Source organism: Scylla paramamosain, unplaced genomic scaffold (assembly GCF_035594125.1).
Source record: "Scylla paramamosain isolate STU-SP2022 unplaced genomic scaffold, ASM3559412v1 Contig106, whole genome shotgun sequence".
NCBI lineage: Eukaryota > Metazoa > Arthropoda > Malacostraca > Decapoda > Portunidae > Scylla > Scylla paramamosain.
Window position 1 is genome coordinate 195,001 of NW_026973771.1, and position 22,500 is coordinate 217,500.

Sequence of the window (22,500 nt, forward strand, 5' to 3'; positions counted from 1 at the left end):
AGTGTGCCGGAACTACCCGCTGCTTTTTACCGGAGAATGTGTGTTTTCTTCCCCACCAGGAGTGCAGGGAAAAGCCAGAGAGGACTCGAGTGTCATACTGAGGTGCAAGGAACAGTTACAACTCACTGATAGAGAGTAGAGGTATGATCTCTTGATATCTCCTGATCTTGTCCAGCGTACAGAAGTCAAGTGTTAGACTGAGATACAAGGAACTTTCATTACTCACGGATGAAAGACTAGAAACACGATCTCTTGTCACTTTTCATTGGCGTGGTAATTCCTTGTTTTCTTATTGCCTAAGGTAACTTTTCCCTCTTGTCCAGGTCTTTCATCTCATTAAAGTTTTGATTTGATTGATCACATTTATTTGGCATTTACAAGTGATGGTATTGCAGCCAGGTGCAATAAGCTACAGCTTTTGTAGGACCTGAATATTGTTTACTAAAGGTCATGAGACATATCAAGGGACATATCTTTTATAAATAATCAACAGAATGGGCGGAGAGACAAGTCAGTAGCGCGTACAACACACCACCTCCTGCTTCTCGCAAACGACCAACGAAGACTGCCAATAGCGATGAAAAAGCAAGCATATGTAGGAAAATCAGCCATTTGTTTTGATAACGACGCATACGTGGAGTATATAAAGGCATGCTGACTCGTGTTACGGATAGTGTAAATTGTATTGCAGGAGTGGCGCTGGTAATCCAAAGCCAATTTACCTAATCAAGGAGGGAAATGAAATGATGGCACCCCCGCGACGAGTGGTGAGGCCACCACCTGACTATCGACCGATGCCTCCTCTTGGTTAACAGTTAATAGTCTTTTAAAATATATTCCCTTCATCGTTGTGTGGTAGGAAGTCCCCCGCGTGTTTTTGTGCTTTAAAAACTACCAAGAAGAGATAAAAAATTAATACAAATAGGCAGATAGACAGAATACTAATATTTTCCTCCCCCAGTAGTAACTAAGTCCATGATTACGCGTATCTCGCCGCCACTTGCTTGGGATTGTTAAAACTCCAACATACGCTCAGGTTATTGCCAGTAATACCTCTCTCTCTCTCTCTCTCTCTCTCTCTCTCTCTCTCTCTCTCTCTCTCTCTCTCTCTCTCTCTCTCTCCAAGACGAGCCGCTGATCGCTAGTGCTACCGTTTCTTTCCATAATGGTTGTTTCCTGCGTATTTGCACAACCTCCTTGTGTGTGTGTGTGTGTGTGTGTGTGTGTGTGTGTGTGTGTGTGTGTGTGTTTGCCTATCTGTCGGTTCGTTCCTCCCTGCATTCTTCCCTGTGCTTGGAATTGTGTTTGGTTGAGTGTTGGAAATGTTTGCGTGTGTAGATTTGCTTGCTTGCTTGCTTGCTCCTGTGTGTGTGTGTGTGTGTGTGTGTAGGAAACCAATAACACCAAGAAATCTTTTTTTTACGAATACGAAGAAGCAATGCAAGTATCACAGGCTAGAACACCCATATTAATATATCAACAAGGGACTAACCGATTATTGTACACTAGAATGGGAAGCGAGAGCGGTGAGGGGGCCGTGGGAGGCAGGATAGGATAGCGGCTAAAACAAACAACTTATATTCAGTGACAAGCAGTATGGGGACCTATTCATCTAGGCAAGATAAATATGAACCAGGTGCAAACGTGGACAGAGATCACTATTTTGTCCCTCTGTGCATAATACCAAGAGTAATTGTTAGTGTAGAGTCAATAGAGAGCTTTAAAAGAAGACTAGATGAATTTTTAGATGGAGATGATAACTGGAAGTAGGATTGTTTTGTACAGGGATGACACGTGTAGGCCTGATGGCTTCTGGCAATTTATTTTATGTTCTAGTGAAAGTACAAATTCCTTTAAGACTTAACAGTAATGTAATGCTTTGGGGGTTTGCCACGTGTAGGTCTGGTGTCTTCGTGAAGCTTGCCGTATTGTGTCATTACCTTCTAGTGAAAGTACAGATCCCTTTAAAAGTTGTCAGTAACGTGCTTGGTATTATGGATGATAACCTTGACTCTTTTGTAGGCGAGCAGTGCGTTCCGTTGCGGTTTTCAATATATATGAAGGTGGTTATGGGCGTTTCAGGTCTTTATTTCATGATCCCATAAGCGTCACTCCAGGCAATATCCCCAGAGATATATTGCCAGCCGCCCCTTCCCTCCCTGCGCGAGCGGTGAGGGAAAGAACAGCAGCGTGGAGGAAACTTAGAGATATTGAGAAACCATAAGCAGAACTCTGGTTAGCAAATAAATACACGTGATGACTAGCAGCAGGGTCTCTCTCTCTCTCTCTCTCTCTCTCTCTCTCTCTCTCTCTCTCTCCTCTCTCTCTCACTCTCTCTAGCCGCACTTCATTTCATGTTCTGGCATTTTTTTCCCTTTCGTTACTGCTGTTGCGATGCCAATTATTGCTCAGTCAGTCAATCAGTCTCTCTCTCTCTCTCTCTCTCTCTCTCTCTCTCTCTCTCTCTCTCTCTCTCTCTCTCTCTCTCTCTCTTCTCTTTCTCTCTCTCTCTGACTGAGGTGCATCATTTAGACAACGTTTGCTTCTGAGGCCTTGATTCAGTTCTCATATTCTCAGGAGCATTTCACTGATTGGGGTTTTGAATAAAGTCACTTGCTCATGTGTGTGTGTGTGTGTGTGTGTGTGTGTGTGTGTGTGTGTGTGTGTGTGTGTGTGTGTGTGCTCCTGTTTTTTATCTTGGTATGTTTGCGCTGTCTGTCTGAATGTCCTTGTGCTTTCCGTGCTTCCTTCCAAGTACTCCCCCCCCTCTCTCTCTCTCTCTCTCTCTCTCTCTCTCTCTCTCTCTCTCTCTCTCTCTCTCTCTCTCTCTCTCTCTCTCTCTCTCTCTCTCTCTGTGTGTGTGTGTGTGTGTGTGTGTGTGTGTGTGTGTGTGTGTGTGTGTGTGTGTGTGTGTGTGTGTGTGTGTGTGTGTGTGTGTGTGTGTGTGTGTGTGTGTGTGTGTGTGACAACTGCCATTAAATCAGAGGTCTGGTTGGAATATTCATTGCTCAGAGAGAGAGAGAGAGAGAGAGAGAGAGAGAGAGAGAGAGAGAGAGAGAGAGAGAGAGAGAGAGAGATCCCTACCTTTCTCACTTGATAAATAAAAGTCTTAAATCCTAACAGCTTAAGGGCATAAGGGCGGAGTATCTCAGTATATGCACCTCAACACTTCACACGGAGAGTCTGGAAGAGGTACCCGCCCCTTACCATTTCTTATACTCGTACACACTGCCTGGCCACGTGTAGAGACAGGACACTGGACATGTCGCTTTTCTCTTCCCACTTTCTCTCTCTCTCTCTCTCTCTCTCTCTCTCTTGCTCCTCCCCTACGCAGCGAATATTATTGTGGACCGGCGCAATTTTACAACGGAAAATATATCCGAAAATAATTGACTTCAAAATTGGAAGCGATCGACGGCAACCAGCATGCAGTGGAACGCGGCTGGCAATTGGGAAAAAAAAAGTAGATATAAATAAATGAATAAATAAAATAACAGATAAAACGTACGACTAGCTTATCCGTTCCCATGAAAGTGAAAGCCCTTGTTTCTGCAATTGGTGTTTCAGAGGTGAGCTGAGCTGAAGCCTCGTGGATAAGCTACAGACTGAAGTAGGAAAAAAAAAAATAGGAGACTACATTGTTTTCTCAGATTAAAGACTTGGTAAGCACGAGAACTCTTATTTATTTTACTAGAACATAAGAACATAAGAAAATAAGGGAAGCTGCAAGAAGCCATCAGCCCTACACGTGGCAATCCCTTTATGAAACATTCCAGCCATCACCCCCATCCATAATTTTGTCAATTTAAACAATTTTTAATTTAACAATTCCACAGCCTTAGTGTTTTCTTGTGTTATTTATTTGTTTATTTATTTATTTATTTTTATTTTGCAGTATTCCTACGATAATTTCCGAACCCATTTCAAAGAGTAAGTCACTGATCCACAAGTTAGAGTAGTAGTCAGTGGGTAGTAGTAGTAGTAGTAGTAGTAGTAGTTGTAGTAGTAGTAGTAGTAGTACTAGTAGTAGTAATTTATTTTATTTATTTCCTTATTCATTTATCGTTATTTTCCTTCTTTCTAAGGTGAAGATGTGCAGACGGCTACCTACTTGATGGAGCAGCCTTCTTACCCTTATATCTAGCTAGAGTTGTACCCAAAGAAAGAATTTTAATGTAAATATCATTGGCCAGAAGGTCGTGACGCCACACCTTTCTCAACCACACTCCATGTCCGCCTCCCTATCCTGACTCCCTCCTTGTTTCAACATTTCTCATATCCCCCTCCCTATCACCCCCTTCTCTCTCTCTCTCTCTCTCTCTCTCTCTCTCTCTCTCTCTCTCCTCTCTCTCTCTCTCTCTCTCTCTCTCTCTCTCTCTCTCTCTTTCTGATAATTGAGACTTCTTGGAAATAGACAAAAATCCTGATATTTGCCGATTAATTTGTTAAAATTGTAATGGCAGGACAGCTTGTACCTTTCATCTTTCGCTGGCCTCTCCAGTAACTAATCCGAGAGACAGAGACAGAGTTTCGCTGGCTCTCCAGTAACTACTCAGAGAGAGAGAGAGAGGAGAGAGAGAGAGAGAGAGAGAGAGAGAGGAGAGAGAGAGAGAGAGAGACACCGCCGTACGAGAAGAGCTTCTGTCTAACTCCCCAGAAGTCCTGGTGGAGATGATCCTCAGGCAAAGGAGTGAGTTCCACACTTACAAGGGCATCGTGGATACATAAAGGAAGCAAAGCGTGCGGCTGGAAACACTTGGCATCCTGGACTCCCTCGCCCTTGTTACCCAGCATGCTTCCCCCTTCCACACCCCACCCCCACCACACAGGCTACCATCGCCCTGCCCAGTAAGATTGACTGGCAGGAGGTTTGGTGAACACACCCCCACTGGCAGGTCTGGTGGGGATCAGAGAAATCCCAGCGGCTGAGCAAGATGACTACGGAGGACGACAGTGTTCAGTCCACCTCGCTGCCGCTCTCCCACCCACATCACCCACCCTCGCCACCACCCGCAGCCGCCCCACCCTCACCTGCCCACCTCCATCTCCGACCAACAAGCGATCAACAACCACATCTCACCTGCCCGCCCCAACCCCCGCCACCACCAAGCCACCAGCACCCCACAACCCTCTCCCTTCAGAGAGGGAAGCAGCACACCGCGGCAGATGTCTTTTTGTTAATTTTGTTAGAAATATAGGTAGGAAAAACAGCTTCATCAAGTATGGAGTTTTCTGTTATTACTTCCTGATCCAGTGCTCTCAGGAAACAAAAGAAAAAGGAAAAAAAAAAATCTTTAGTGTCAAAAGTTAAGGTTCAAAACGACTTAAAGAAAAAAGAATAATAAAAAAAAAGTAGTATATTACCTGACAGCTTTTATTCAAGGCGAGTGAAATGCGAAGTGTGGGTACAGCAACTTTGACTCGTCGACGTGAAGCGGGAAAACTGCACACTCATTAGCACCAGTAGAATGCGTAGTTTGTTTTGCAATAATTACCTTAACGAGAGAGAGAGAGAGAGAGAGAGAGGAGAGAGAGGAGAGAGAGAGAGAGAGAGGAGAGAGAGAGAGAGAGAGAGAGAGAGGGGGGTGATATGAAAACAGACAGACTGACAGATAAGCATAGGCTGGACAGACAGGACAGACAGATACATAAATACATACACAGATGGAAAGATATTCTCTCTCTCTCTCTCTCTCTTTCTCTCTCTCTCTCATTAGGTCAGGCTCATTATTACAAAACGAAATACCGGCAACTGCTCCTACAAATACGCAACTAACCTTTTTATTTATTTATTCACCTTAACAACGGGCCACTTCATTTTTACCAAGCCCCGCAAAGCCCCCGCCCTTTGTACACCTAATTTTGCTTAAGTGTACGATCCCCGAGCCGCTATTTCACACTGCACCGCCTCTTAAACACTGGCCTTCCTGCAGGGATTACCGCTCACCACATGAGTGCAAATCTACACTAAGTCCAGGAGTATTCTTATGTCTTGCAGAGCTCAGGGCCTTCTCTTTGTGGGACGTCGAATGCACTGTGATAAATGATCGTGGTAATTTTAAACTCTAAGTAGGCTTTTTCTTGGGGATTTTCCACTTGTTTCTATCTTCTTGGAAATTGCGTTACGACAAAGCTTTCTGTTCTCGTTATGGAAGGGGATGACTGGTGGAAGTAGGTGCGCATATTTTGTACAGGAACTGCCCACGTGTAGACCTAGTGGCTTCTTGTAGGCTTTCCTTCATTCTTATGTACTAAAACTTAATATAGACTGACAAAAAAGAAGGACTCAAAACGCATTATCATTAAAAAAAAAAAAACACTCATCATCATCACCATTATTAGTATTACCTTCTTCATCATCATGACAACACAACACCGCACCGCTACCTAATCACCATCACCACCACCATCACCACCACTGTCACCTCCTGTGTGTGTGCCAAGCTGAGGTAGAGTATGTAGGTCACTGACTTGCCTTACTCGTGAGCCAACCACCCTTGAACTTTTTGTATCTTGCATGTGATCTGGCCAGGGGAGGAGTGGCGGGATGGTGAGAGAGAGAGAGAGAGAGAGAGAGAGAGAGAGAGAGAGAGGAGAGAGAGAGAGAGAGAGAGAGAGAGAGAGAGAGAGAGAGAAAGAGAATAATTTAACGGAATCATAATCTGAGACACACGCAGATGTTCGTCCTCTTCCTCTTCCTCCTCCTCTTTCTCCTTCTCCTCCTCCTCGTTCTTCTCTTCCTCGTCCTTCTCTTGCTCCCCAGTGAGTGCTAGTTAATGAAAAGAGACAATAATGCAAAGTGTTAGAGAGGTGAAGGTGCTTGGGAAGGGAAGAAGGCACGAGTGTTGTCTTTAAGTCGAGTGCGGGTCAAGTTGCCTGCAGTCATTTCATTGTGTCTCAGTCCTCTGTGTGTGTGTGTGTGTGTGTGTGTGTGTGTGTGTGTGTGTGTGTGTGGTGTGTGTGTGTGTGTGTTTGTGTGTTTAAGAAGGCTTTTCCGATTCAGAATTGATTTTGGTAATGTTTATGGTAGTCATCGTATTACTGATTACAGCTGTTAGTCATATTGCAAAGTGCCAAACATTTGTTCGTGCATCTCCATAACAAGGAAGGGGACTTTGAAATATGTTTAAGAATGCTTGCTGATTTATATTTTTTAGTAATGCTTATGGTAGTCACTGTATTGTTAATCACGGCAGTTAGTCATATTGTAAGTTCCACACTCCCCATAACAGAAGAGTAACCTTGAAATGACCTCTCTTCTCCCAGATCAGAATTTGTTTTAGTAATGCTTATGGTAGTCACTGTACTGTTAATCACGGCAGTCATATTGTAAGTACCAAACACTCCCTCCTCTGTCCCTGTGATAAGGAAGTAACGCTGAAACGACCCTCTCAATATTACTTCATTATTCACCTCATGTTAATTGTCTCGGTCCACGTCTTTCAAAATTAATGGAACACAGTAATGAGGTTATAATTAAGAGCAGGCGTTCTTTTTCATTCACTGTTCAAACTAACTGGAATACGAGTGGATGTATTTTTAGCGTGACTCACGGGGGTAGAGCTGTACATACACCCTGTCTCCTCGACCGTAATCAAAGGCACGTGTTCCTCCCCTTCTTGCTGCAACGCTTAAACAGAAAGAGCTTGTACTGCACGTGTACAAACTATCCTAATACCGTGACTGCTTTCCTGCTCCCTGGTGTGTTGCCTGCGTGTTACATTGACAACTCAAAGGAACTCTCGAAAGGCGAAATACTTTTTCCTTGCTGCAACACTTGAATAGAAAGAGATTTTGTTGTATTTGTACAAACTGTTCTGTTACCTACACTACTTCTCTACTGCTCTGCACGCATCACGCTGACAAATAACTGCAATCAAAGGAACTGTCCACATGCAAAATAGTCTCTTTTTGCCCTCTCATATTATCTTCCATGAGAGAAAATTGTATCATTGTGTGGCATTCCCTTTCTTTTGTACTCATAAGAGATAATATTTCTCCATCACTTCCTGCACGATGATTTCACAGAGCACATTGCAACATCAAGAAGACGAACAAGAAGTAGGGTAGGCGTCTCAGGGTAAAAGACAGGGAAAAATGTCTTAAACTTGTTTGTTGCTTTAATGAACTCAGAATTTTGTTCGTGTTGAGTGTGAGAGCGAAAAGGGAAAGGAAAGGAGGCGGAACGGGGGTACGGCGAGGAAGACGAGAGTGAAGTTATTGTTGGTGTGAAAGTTGGCTCGTTAATTTAACTTCGTAACGACAGCGGCCATTGAAGGAGTATGAGAGGTAGCAGAGGTAACGGCGGTAACAACTTACATTTTATACGAAGGCGTTCTAAACAAAGGAGGGAAAGGAAGGGAAAAGGTATACCTGCGACACATGAGGAAATATATTGAGTTACAACGGCAGTGGTGCTCTGAAAAATAAAATATAATACGAAGTTTCTTACACAAGTGCCTGAGGAGAAATAAAAATATGATTAATAACAGCAACTAACGCCTCCAATTAACATCACAGTTTATTATAGACATTAGGGATAATTCCAGAGATATGAATCGCATTATCAGGGGAAAAGCGTGTTTATCTTACACAGTTGTAGATACAGATCTGAATTATGAACATGGGAATCCCTGCTGAAAGTAGAACACAAACTAGACCGGAATGACGATGAATTCTTAGTTAAATTGCTTGTAATACATAATTTTGAGTCTCTGCGAGCAATGTTACATATTGTTTTTGAGGTTGTTTTTTTTTTCTTAGTGTTCATTATAAAAAAATTTCCTTGAGTTTTTGGTATATTTTCTGAGGCTTGTAAGAATGTGGTAGATGTTTCTATAAAATATTGTAAGGTGAATCCTCACAATCCTCAGATATACAAACAATTTCCCCGTGCTTCTCATTCTCTTGTTATGTAGTTTGTTCTGTGTGGCTTTTCTGTAACACCCTAATGTTACCACAACACGCCGGCGCACAAGGAATTTTACTATGCTTATTTCTCATTGCCCACTCCTCTTCCTTCCTTATCTCTCATAGTAGATGTATGCACAAAGAATTTTACTGTGCTCATTTTTCGTACGTATTTTTCTTGTGTCTTTACTATGACATGGTAATGCAATGATCACAGCACCCCACGTAGAAAGAATTTTACTATACTTCTCTGTCATTGGCCAGATCCCTTCCTCTCTTACCTCTCTCACGGCAGACGTGGGAGCAAGACCTTCTGTTTTACGGTGGAATAATTTTCTGCTGTTTGAAGATGGGAATATATTTTTCCGAAGTCACTGAGAAAATAACAGTTTTCAGCATTTTTCAACCACTGTGTCAATTTCTTTTCCAACGAGCGTGTGCAAGGTTACTCTTCCCTGTTGCTGTCTGTCTGTCTGTCTGTTTGTCTCTGCCTGCCCTCCTTCTCCCCCCCCTTCTCTCTCTCTCTCTCTCTCTCTCTCTCTCTCTCTCTCTCTCTCTCTCTCTCTCTCTCTCTCTCTCTCTCTCTCTCTCTCATAATTTCGTAATATTTATGGCCTTCTTGCCACTCTTCATTTTTAACTTTCAACTTTAGCTGTGGAAAATATTAATGTAGTACCCTGTAACAGAATGCAGTGTGTGGTGTGTGTGTATGTGTGTGTGTGTGTGTGTGTGTGTGTGTGTGTGTGTGTGTGTGTGTGTGTGTGTGTGTGTGTGTGTGTGTGTGTGTGTGTGTGTGTGTGTGTGTGTCATTGTGTTTGTGTGAGTCCATTTGTTTGTCTGTCTGCCTGCCTGCCAATAACACTTCCATAAACTAGACCTTTTCTCCCTCTGCCTGTCTCTCTCTCTCTCTCTCTCTCTCTCTCTCTCTGCCCCTAAAAGGTTGTAGTAAATTGCGTCTCAAGTGCCAGCCAGCTTACACCGCCACCACCTGCTGTAACAATGGTTCTCTCCCACAGTAATCCGGGTTCCCAGCTCAGGGGAGTGCTGCTGGGCCAGACCGGAGGATTTCTCAGCCCTTTTTAACATGTCGTGATAGATTTAGAACACTGGAATTGCGGAAAAGAATGCGGTCGACCGGTCTTGCCTTATCGGACAGTTCGCTCGGTTTTAGCTGCCACAGTTGCACTTGAATCCTTCGCCTGCGTACTGAATTGATGATAAAATCGCCTGTTTTGGAGGTAGTACTTGTGTAGTAAGCGGGCTTAGTAATGGCAGGGTTCAGTGACCGTTCTCTTATGCTTTCACTCGTATAGTTCTGTAGATTTCTCGTATGGTCTTCTTAGTGATGAAAGGTTAAATTATTTTTTTTTTTTCCACCAGAGTTATGCTACTAAGATAAACGCAATTTGTAACACCAGACACCAGTGAGCTTTCTCTTATGCTTTCATCGGTGTACATTTTGAATATTTGTCGCATGCTCACCGTAGGAATGGAATGCAAAACTTATTGGCTTTCCTTCCAGAGTTATGGTGCTCATGTTAACGCAAATAACATCAGACAGCCTCTCCTACGTACATATATAATAAGTTCTGAGGAATAAATGTGGCGTGATGACGTTAGGTACTGAAGGCTGGACGCATCACCTTTGTATTCCAGAGTTATGCTTCCCAGCAAACCTACAAACAAGTGGATTACACCAAAAGCTCTCAGTTTGAATATGCATGGCAGATTCCCGTGACAACCCTGTGCCACAATCGCCGCTTCAGGTTACTGGGTCAAGTGAAGCCACATTTATAAGTTAGCTGGTCTAGTCTAAGGGACGGCTCACGATTGTGTGTGTCCCGTCGGGTTGGTGTGAGGAAGGGAACCGCCACCCAGGATAGTGAAGCGTTCGAGAGAGTAAAAAAAAAAAAAAAAAAAAAAAAAGAAAAAAAAGTTGCTTGTTATGTGTATGTGTTTCCGCTTTGATATGATAAATGCATACCGTGAATATCTCCTTACAGTGTATTTTTTCTGCTCTGAGAGGGTTTCTGGCAAAGGGCAACCATAGACGGCGGAAAAAAAAAGAGGCCCACTGAAGATGCCAAGTCAAAAAAAGAAAAAGAAAAAAAAAAAAAAGAGCTGTCCAAAGAGAATATCCAGAATAACGAGGAGAAATGTCTTGAAACCTAATTCCTGTACTATAAAACTTATCTAGAACCTCGAGCCAGGCTGTGCTCAAGTAGTACAAACTATGCAATACGTAATTTCGTTAGCTTATATTTAACGATACATTCAGCACGTGATATAAGCCATGGAGTGTGTTGTGCCAGCGTCTCTCTGCCGTTTAGTTGTAATTGTCTAATTTTCATCAGTGCTTGGTGCCCTTAGAGAATTTTCACGTCCGTGGATTTTCTTTTCCCGCTTGTTTGAATGCGCCAAACTTTACATGTCGAGAGAGAGAGAGAGAGAGAGAGAGAGAGAGAGAGAGAGAGAGAGAGAGAGAGAGAGAGAGAGAGAGAGAGAGAGAGAGAGAGAGGGTGTGTGTAACGAAGGCCAAGGCTTGTGGGGGAGAGCGTGGGGTTCTGAAACGAGTGACTTTGTGGATATACAGAGATTTTTTATTCGCTGCTTCTTTTCCTTCCTTTAACAATACCCACCGTGGCAAAAGAATAGTTGACGCGAGCATTTTGAAAACACACTGTCAGAGAGAGAGAGAGAGAGAGAGAGAGAGAGAGAGAGAGACTTTTCCATAACAACACAGAGAAGAGTAAGGTTTGCGAGGGAAGGGAAACTTTTATTAAACTTGATATTGTGTTGTTAACTTTGCATGCGTTGTTTGTTCATCGTTTGTGTTCCTGTGGTTACTTTCCTCCTCCTCCTCCTCCTCCTCCTCCTCCTCCTCCTCCTCCTCCTCCTCCTTCTGTTCCTTCTGCCCCTAATCCGCGGTAATAATCTGTGCCACTCAGCCTGATTGCATAAATAGCGAGATAACTTTCTGGTTATTGATAGCTATATTAATTAATCTGCTCAGCCCCCCACCAAAAATTAAGCCAATAACTCAGCAAGCCGCACGAGAGCCGCAAGAGAGAGAGAGAGAGAGAGAGAGAGAGAGAGAGAGAGAGAGAGAAAGAGAGAGACGCTGATTCATTGCCCGTCCTTGCGTTCGCCCGAAGCCTCACAACTCAAGCTGGAATGAATGATAAGATACTATACATACTTTGTCATTGAAAAATTGAAATTGTCGTGAAAAAAAAAACATGTAAATATCAGGGATTTCTGTTATGTGTGGTATATGGGAACAGTCTCTCTCTCTCTCTCTCTCTCTCTCTCTCTCTCTCTCTCTCTCTCTCTCTCTCTCTCTCTCTCTCTCTCTCTCTCTCTCTCTCTCTCTCTCAAGCTTAAAAGATACGAGCAACCGGCACAGCCACTACTAGAATTGTTGGCCAAATTGACACCAAATCCAATAAATGTCTGACCTTGTTTATGGAGGACAAAGAAAATGCATAAATAAGGAAATAAAGCCCCTCACAAATAAAGCCACAATACACTGGTGCTTCACGACACTCGATAGATCCTCTTTGGGCTTCGCGGAGTCGTGTTCATTTCTTCACCTCACGCAAGGTATTGGAAACGTTTCTTACAGGCCAATCAATGCTGTGTTTCGAAATGGATTCCTTCCTTTGTGATCGCTGCAATGCTAGTACGTGGAGAGGCGACACTGAGGTGGACTGAGGTGGAGTGGCTGTGTTAAGAGGAGAGATGAGTGTATGGGAAGGAGGATGCTGGAGATGGATCTAGCAGAGAGAGAGAGAGAGAGAGAGAGAGAGAGAGAGAGAGAGAGAGAGAGAGAGAGAGAGAGAGTATAGAAGATCCACATAAGGTAGTTTGGCTTGAATCCCTCCTGTGACATTGACTGGTGACTACACACACACACACACACACACACACACACACACACACACACACACACACACACACACACACACACACATGAATGGACGACATTATCATTACTATTCTTCTCTATATTCCGTAGGCAGCATTCACTAACAAGTAATTATTTCGGGTGAATTGCGTATAGATAAAGCTTAAACTCACACATCCGTGGCCGCCGTGGTACAGTGGGACCGCAGGCTCTGGGGGTCCAGTTCGAATCCTGGCCACGGTGGCAAGGTAGGAAGGGTAGCAGTTCCCAAATGCCATGTCCAGAGTTCTTCGTTAGGAGGCTCCGTCTTTGCCCCGATGGACGAGGAGAACCGAAGCCAAGAATCTTTATCCAAAATTCACGATATCACCTCTAAAATATCTCCATTAATAGAGGAGGTGATATAGCAAAATTCATAGAGTTAAGATATGTAGGAAGTGAATCACAGGCATTCTGGTGTGGCAAGAACGAGGATGAATTCAGACTACTTCTTAGGTATGCATGAAAAATAGAGAAATACTCCCATTAATATAGAAAGTGAGGCATAGAATCATGGAGTTAAGGTGTGTAGGGAGTGACTGATGAACATTTTGGCTTAGCAAGGTTGTGGAAGTCAGATTACTTTTTAGGTATTCAGGAAATTTTCTTCCATTAAGCACATTAAGAAGTGATGAATAGCAGAGAGAGAGAGAGAGAGAGAGAGAGAGAGAGAGAGAGAGAGAGAGAGAGAGAGAGAGAGAGACTCGTACCTTCCCTCATTACCAAGGTCTTTTCCTCCTTCCCTACAGGTTTATGGTAGAATCTCGAGGGAACACGGGCGGAAATGGAGGGAGGTGATAAAGGATTCCCACCGTTGCCCCTTCGCCACTCCCAGCCGGCATAACGAGAGGTAAGACGCATTACGGCTCGAATCTTTAGTTTAGACGATGGACTGACTGGTTAGAGATCGTGGACTGGATAGAACCATACGGTTTTTGTAGCCTAGAGAGAGAGAGAGAGAGAGGGGAGAGGGTCTTTTCTTTTCCATTCGCTGTTTCCCTAGAGTGAGAAGGGTTGGTTAGCGCCATGTACAAGTCTCCTCCTGTTGTTTCAGTTCCTTGCATCTTCCTACCGCTTCTTCTTTTTCTCCTTTCTCTGTTTCCCTAGAGTGAGAAGGGTTGGTTAGCGCCATGTTTCTGTCCCTTGTATCTTCCTCCGTGACTCCCATCCTTTTCAGTTCTACCACAATTCCGTCCCTCTATCTCACTCTCAGTTTTCGTCTCGATCTTCTCATCTCAACTGGTTTCCTGGTCTTCTCTTACTACGTGACCTAACCATCTCATTTCTTATCTTCTTATCACTTTCGTAATGCATTCGAGAGGGAGAGGATGTGCGTCAGGTAATGTTCGGAAGGCAGAGAGAACGTCTTCAGGTCTTCAAGTCTTCAGGAAAGCGAGGCCCCGCGGGAAACAGGCACAGGTCGTTTGTAGAGGTTAATTACAAAGCTGTCGACATTTATCTTGAAACGTGAGGCAGTGCGCGCGCCCTTAGTGGAGTGGCGGCCCGGCATTTAACACCGCGTGGGTCGATTCCCGCACCTCCTGCCAAATTTAGGTGTCATTTCTCTGGTGGTTTGAGTTAATCACGCCCCAGTAATTGAAACTGCGTCGTGTTTAATGATTGTATAATTTACGCAATTCGGTTTTGTGCGTATGTTTGTGTTTTGTTGGTTTTTGCCTATTTGTCAGTGAATGTGTGTGTGTGTGTGTGTGTGTGTGTGTGTGTGTGTAATCATGAGCTCCTTCTCTACCGGGGGACTGCGAGGTCTTGTTGCATTAACGACCCTGGCGACCCCGCCTGCTGAGTTGTGACGCAAACTTAAATCTTTAGGAGAAAAGAAAATGTAAAACTGCAGAGACGAAAATTGAATCAAGTCCAAATTTCAGGACGTTGTGTTTGCTTTTGGCGAGAGCATCTGATGTCAGGCGATGTTAAATTGGTGTTAACTAAGGCAATGCACTAAAATTAGCCACCTGAGAAGCAGCGGACGAGGGAGAGAGTGCCAAAAATAGCCACGGGTTACCGAAACACGACACGCGAATACCACATAAAGACGAGGAAAGAAAGAACAAGAGAACACGAAGACAAGAGATACGAGGCGGAGGGAGCTTGAGTGAACTGCACCAAGATTCAGGACACGACCAATATTATCCTTTATCGTAACTTGAAGATTACAGAAACGGGAACAAGATCTTGACGTATGAATGTAACAAAGACGTGGCTGCTCAAGGATGCAAGTCAGCACATTGCAAGAGACTGGTTGGTGAGCACGGCTTCTCTGCATTGGGAATAGAGAGGTTACGTGATTGTTGAGGGGCTGTGCGTTTAAGTAATCATAAAGTGAAGTGGTGAGGACGTCTCAAGAAGAGCAATGAGGTGCACGTAGGGAGAAGGACGCTAAAGATGGATCTACCCGGCAGTGGAAAGAGAGGAGGGCCGAAGAAGAGATTTATGGATGGAGTGAAAGAAGACATGCTTGCAATGGTTATGACTGAGAAAGGCGTAGAAGACTGAACGCCTATTCTAACAACTATTGATCTATCCATCCCAGGGGAAAATTATTATGACGAAAATAATTACCCGTCCTTTTTCAAATGGCAATGCAAAAGGTGCGAGAAAGAGCGTCTCTCGAGCTGAACAAAAACGAAAACTTTAGCGGCACAGACTTTTAAAGACCACAGCCGCCATTGAACACCATAGTGAACAGCAAGACAACAAGACAACAAGACCGCGAGACATCACCACTGCAACGGTACCCTGTGCTGGCAGTGTGCGTCAAACACCGCATCAATTTACGAGGCAATATAAAGATGAGGAACGGCACTTTTTTTTTTTCCTTTTCTATTTTTCTTTTTCGTCAGTTCGTGTTTAGCTGGCGTGCGTGGGTGGGTGAGGTGGGTGGGTGCATGCGTGGGGTGGTTGTCATTACTGTCGCCTCAAAATAATGTCACGGCGCCCACAAACTAGAGCGGCGTGTCCCATTCATCAACGACGTCCACATGTGTAACACTTATGAAGATTGATGCCTCTAGTGTGTGTGTGTGTGTGTGTGTGTGTGTGTGTGTGTGTGTGTGTGTGTGTGTGTGTGTGTGTGTGTGTGTGTGTGTGTCGGGTGTGTTTGTTCTGTTTCTTTGTTTCTGTGTGTAATAAACTAGCTATATAAGTTATCAAGAGAGAGAGAGAGAGAGAGAGAGAGAGAGAGAGAGAGAGAGAGAGGAGAGAGAGAGAGAGAGAGAGAGAGAGAGAGAGAGAGAGAGAGAGAGAGAGATTAGTCATTCCTCTGACAAATAAACACGCTATTCTTAAATAATTCACAACCACATTAATGAAAAGCATGAGACTCATCTTAATATTACAACCACATCACTCTATTTCTTACCACTCCTTCACTCACACGCGACTTTCTTGAGTAGGAGAGAGGTGCTTAGAAATATCTTAGCTCATAAAAAAAGAAAAATCCTTCTTACTTACCCAGTCCAGGAATTTAAATGAGGTTTAAATCCCCGTGCATATTTTGGGAAGAGCAATGCAGTGGAAGCAGTCGTGGTGGTGGCGGCGGAGGATGGTGGTAGTAGGTTGAATTCCACATGCCTTGAAATATCACTCGCCCAACTTTCTCCTTTACAGTAACACAAGAGGCTAAGGACACCACACAATGTACACCTGCAAGAAAGATCGAAAGAAATAAGAACACGACGAAAGAAAGAGAGAGAGAGAGAGAGAGAGAGAGAGAGAGAGAGAGAGAGAGAGAGAGAGAGAGAGAGAGAGAGAGAGAGAGAGAGAGAGAGAGAGAGAGAGAGAGGAGAGAGAGAGAGAGAGAGAGAGATCAAAGAAAAAAAAAAACCTGTTGCTTCCTTAACAAAAGTTGCAAGAAAAGTCCAAAAACCAATTTCTGTTTTGGAGGCATGTAACGGGATGCTTAAGTTTTGTGGGGGCGGGGGAGGAGGAGGAGGAGCAAGAGGAGGAGGAGAAGGAGGAGGAGAGTAAGGATGAGCAAGAAGAATGAGATGCAGGAAGTAGGGAAGATGATGAAGACGCATAGGAGGAGTATAAGAAAGAATATGAAGAGAAGGAAGAATCGCAGGGTGAGAGGAGACCCAGGAAGAGGAGGAATAAGATGGAGAAAAAAAAAAAATAGGAAGAGGAAGAGGAGGATGATGAACATGAAACTATAGGAAGAAATGCAAAATTAGGAGGAGGATAAGGAGGAGAAGGAGGAGGAAGAAATGTCGGGGAAAGAGGATGAAGGGATGATGGAAGGAATGAAGAAGAGAGGTGGTAGTGGAAGAAGAGGAGGAGGAAGAGCAGAGAGAAGGAAGAAGACTAAGTGGTATTATTGGAGGAGGAGGATGAGGAAGAGGAAGAAGAAAACGAGGACAAGGACGAGGACTAGGCGAAAGAGGAGGAGGAAGAAGTATTAAAGGAAGAGAAGGAGGAGGAGGAGAGGACGAAGAGGAGCTTGTGCAAGAGAAGGAAGAGGAGAAGGGGAAAGAAAAAAGGTGACAGACAGCGAGTCACAACAAAGGGTAAGTCAGTTCAAATATGTGTGTCACGCAGGGGTCGTGTGGCCGCAGGGAGCCGACCATTACCAGTCTGACGGAGAGAGAGCCGCCCTCCATACCTTGCCTGATGGCCCCCTGCCTCGCTGCTTGCTTCCCTTTATTTAGTTAGGTATTTTATTACTGTTTTTTTGGGCTAAAGTATGCATTTATTTATTTATCTGGACAAGTTTTCTCGTTAAGTTTAATGATGTGTGTGTAGAGTTAGAGGGTCTAAATAGTTGACTTTTTTTTTCTGCAATTACCAAGTGTATATTTCGTGAAAATTATTGCTTGATTTTTTTTTTTTTTCGTTCGGAGTTATTGTACTTCGTTATAATTTATCGAAAGGGTAAGATTTACAAATGAGTTTACTTAGATTACGTTAGATAACGCTAACACTGTTTGTGCCGATACACTGGAAAAAAAAAAAGAAAAAAAATAAAGAAAGAAAAAAGGGACGTATCTCAGTACCTTATGTGTAGCGCAATAGTGAACGAAGGAAAAGAAAAAGTGGAAATAAAGTCATTAGAAGTTAAAGAGCTGAATATTTATACAAGTCAGAATATTTATCGGAATTTTGTGAACGCGAATAGTTTCTCCTGATGGCACTCTCGGCGATGCTTGCTCTTGCGGTGATAAATTGCACTAATTACCACTTCATATTTTAAATAGTATACATTTTTTGCATTCCAGGCAGTCTCATCTGCTTTAATGATACTAGAGAAAAAAAAATCTGCAAGCAAGTCAAACACTGAGCATGACTGGGAGCAAACAGGTAGGCTGGGAGGCGGCCTAAACAGCCAGCCAGCCAGCCAGCCGGCCGGACAGACAGACAGATAGATGGAGAGACCTGGAGTGAAGGAGCCAGCCAACCACCCGGACAATGGGCCCAGTCATTCAGTCAACCAGTCATCCAACCATTGCCAACCAGCCATCTTAACTGTCAGCAAGATATTTAGTCAGAAAGTCAGACCGCCAGGCAGTTAGAGATTAAGGCAGTGGTTCCCAACATTTTCCTGATCGCGAAACACTTGGAAGTCGCAAGCCAGGTCACCAGTGCCACGAGCAACATCCCAGACAGCTAGCCACTTAGCTGTGTAACCGCTTCAACATGACGTTAATCATCCTTGCAACAATTCAGTTCAAAAAGCATCAATGAGACACGCGTGAGTGGGCAGCTAATGAGAAAGAAGTGAGCAAAGGAGAGCTTGTGAAAGACCCACCTCTCATTACCGCGTATTCCCCATTCACTGAGATGCCTAATGATTACCAAGGTTTAAGTGAAGGATCCCAGGGTTTCTGATCATTGGCCTTAAGTGCGTGGCTGGCTGCAGGTGACAGGATACCGCTCTGCTGAGCTGTGGGAGAAGAGAACATTCTCATGAGTATTAGTCTGGAAAGAATAGAGAATAACCAGTGCGAGAGACGTGATGTCACTATTTACACGTAATTCATTTATGTGGATGTGAGGCAGGTGTGTGGCGGGTGTGTGGCTGCTGTGTGGTGGATGTAGTGGAGCGGAGTGGAGTGGGGGGGGGTGGGCGGAGTGGATAGCGAAGTCAGCACCCGCCTAAAATGGTGTGGCTGAACCGGCAACCTGCAGGAGAATGATTTTATTCTGGAAAATGCAAACCATCGTATTCTCTAACGGCAGAAAGAGAGAGAGAGAGAGAGAGAGAGAGAGAGAGAGAGAGAGAGAGAGAGGTTAATAACTAGTGAAAATAAATCAGAATTGCGCATTGTCAGGATACAGTTTTCAGTTTCACTATAACCTTAGAGATCATTATACGTATACTGTCATGTGTGTGTGTGTGTGTGTGTGTGTGTGTGTGTGTGTGTGTGTGTGTGTGTGTGTGTGTTTTAATAAATCCACTAACTTCACTTTCCTGCAGCTCAGAATTTCCAGGTATCATAAGGAAGAAAATGTTTCTCTTAACCTTCCGTCCTTCAGTGACCAGAAAACCATCTGACCTTGTCCTTACAGATCGTTAAAAATAAGTGTAGTGTCATGCGTGTGTGTATTTCTTTTAACAAATCTACTAACTTAACAATCTTGCAGCTCAACATTTACATGAATCATAAGGAAAGGATCTCTCTATTAACATTCCGTTCTTCAGTGGATCAGGAAAGTCTGGTCTTTTCCTTTGATCTCGTTTATATTAATTGCTCCCCTCCCACTGCATGAAGGAAAAAAAAAAAGCTCATTGGTAATTGAATTGTACAGCTATCAAAAATATTTAAGCGGTTTTTTTTATTTTTGTTATAAAGGAGTTATGACCTTTTTTTTTTTACGGTGCATTGTTTTCAAATGACGCGACTTTTTGTGTTCTCGATGATTGTTATTAATCCTGTTATTCCAATGTAATGAAAGCTTGCTTAAATAAATGCACGAGAACAATTATTGACGCGCGCGCGCGCGCACACACACACACACACACACACACACACACACACACACACACACACACACACACACACACACACACATACACACACACACACACACACACACACACACACACACACACACACAACACACACACACACACACACACAGGCTGATGTACAAATGAATATAAAATCAATGTGACTCAAAATTATAACATGATTTAACAAAGAAACTACTGAACTTTTCATTTTTGATGGTGTTCTTCGGAGTGCTGTGAAGAACCTTGGACAGAATAACCCAATGGTGACCCGATTCGAAATGGTAATATGGTCCAGTATAAAAAAAAAAGTTTATATTCTATCATGTTTTCCATAAAATCGTAAAGAAAAAAGAGGTCATCGGGCCTACTCGTGGTGGTCCCAATTTTAAGCTTACCTATTTTCACCTATCATCCCCACCCATAAATTTGCCCAATCTTTTAAAGTTCGGCACTAACAACCTGATTACTGAGTCATTCACCACTCTGAGAACCAGTTCCTTAGAAGACAGGTGACAGGGGAACCGGCAGAGATAAAAGACTTAAAAATGGTTCTGGCCAAGGACAACAAGAACTGGCAAAGAAAAGCTCACTAAAGTCACCAGACCCTAGAGAAAACACTTCAAAGGCAAGTCCAAAATTATCACGAGAAGTGCATTGAAAACTCCCTCTCCTTGGACCTTCACTGTATCCATGAGCTGCGGCTGGGAAATGATGTGCTCGGTTACAACACAATCTGAAGAGTGGGTAATATTCATGATCGGTGAATGTCCGGTTTTAGAGAAGCGCCAGTGTGTGTAGGTCATAGGCAGGTCAATAACGATTCCTTGGTTTGCAGTGTATTGATGAACTATGGCTGGGAACTGCTGCGCTCGTCTACAAAATAATCTGAAGTAATGTTGATAATTCTTGGATGCTCAATTTTAGAGAAGCGCCAGGTGTGCTCACAAGTCTTGGTGATGCTGGTGCCGCTGCCAATGAGCACTCAACACGTATGTAAATGTATTAAAAGCGCCTCTGCTGCAATCGTGCTTTTGGTTTCCTTCTCACTCGTGCAAAGCTGCAGTGCTTGTGTGTTGACAATTTCTCATGTGATGGAGCCTCGCTGGGAATAGTTTCACTGGTCATGTGCCTCCACCTTTTTTCGGGGGAGGACTGGTTACTGTTGTGTGGAGAGAGAGAGAGAGAGAGAGAGAGAGAGAGAGAGAGAGAGAGAGAGAGAGAGAGAGAGAGAGAGAGAGAGAGCATCATGTTTCTTGGAGCACGGAGATGAGGTAACTTCAGCCATTATGAAGACTAGATGTTGTTAATACAAGTGCATTTGGTAATTTAATGGTATGTATTCTGTCCTTCCTTCCCACCTTAAACCGTACATACTTTTTTACGTTATAATATTTTCTGCATAACTTTAGCAAATGATTGTGGGAGATTTGGGGGAAAGCACGAGTAGTATTGCTCTAATTGGCTAACTGGAGATTTCTAAATATGTAGTTTTAATAGTGGATTGTCCGCCTGGAGATAATAGTGAAGGACTGGGATGCGTAAGTCAGAGAGAGAGAGAGAGAGAGAGAGAGAGAGAGAGAGAGAGAGAGAGAGAGAGAGAGCCGCTCACCATTTTACTACCACGCACAGCTGCCATTTTGTGAAGAGTTAGGTGGAAAGGGAAAGAGAGAGTGAGGGGACAGCGCGCACACACACACACACACACACACACACACACACACACACACACACAGGGTAACATTCAAGACTCGTTTCCCGTTCCATCCACACTCACTAATTATATCTCTTCCTTTCTCTCTGTAGGTAAGACTGACGGTGAGGTATGTCCCTGAAGTGTGCCCCTAAACTGAAGCCCTTAACTGTGTGTGGCCCTGAAGTCTTAACTTAACACTTAACACTTTAACTTAACACTTTAACTCACACTCACTTAACAGTTAAGTGAGTGTGTCTTAATTGTGGCGGTAAGTGTCGGGCATGTCTCGTTTTCATTGAAGTGTTAGGACCGTGTTCATTGGTCCACCAGAAGCTGTGCATTGTGTGTACGCTTGATTCAGATCCAGTGCTGTTGTTTTGACTTTATTTAAGGGGTAGGCAAGGCTGGCTGGGGCGTGAAGACCGTCCGGGCAGCCGTGTTGGTGTTTCTAGTGCCCCTAAGGATGGAAATCGTAACAGAGGCAGAGGAAGTTGAGTATAGATGGAAATGAAGCTATAACAGTTAGTATCATTGTTGTTAGTGGATGTAGTACTAGTGGAATACAATACGAGTGAGCACAGTAACTGGATTATGGGCAAAGAGTGATACTACACAACATTCAAATCTTGTTGTGTTTTTATTTGTTTATTTATTTATTTATTTTTGTTTACCAATCGCGGCAGACATAAGATGATTTTTATTATAATTTTCGATAACTTTTCTTGTCAATTTGGTGAGTGGCATTCTCAGTGAGCCTTTATTATTATTATTATTATTATTATTATTATTATTATTATTATTATTATTATTATTATTATTATTATTATTATTTTTGCTGGCCTTGACTTTAAACCCTATTATATAAAAATAAAAATAAAAAAAATGAGTGTTTCAAAAAATATCTATTGTTCGGTAAGAGAGGTTTATTTCCTTATAGTGTAACAAGTTTAGTGAATCGTTGTTGTACTGTTGTGGAGGCAT

General features: G+C 43.3%; 1 long non-coding RNA gene across 4 annotated transcripts in view; it reads left to right on the plus strand.

The window, feature by feature from the left end:
* The window catches only part of LOC135099137 (uncharacterized), a 160,177-nt gene that overhangs the window by 77,040 nt on the left and 60,637 nt on the right, over positions 1-22,500 (plus strand). For 3 of the 4 annotated variants that reach the window (XR_010267707.1, XR_010267704.1, XR_010267706.1), the window contains exon 3: positions 13,606-13,706. This is a non-coding gene — a long non-coding RNA (uncharacterized LOC135099137). Of the gene's footprint in view, positions 1-13,605; positions 13,707-16,483; positions 16,620-22,500 lie in introns of those variants that run through there. The other variant, XR_010267705.1, reaches the window with a different exon arrangement.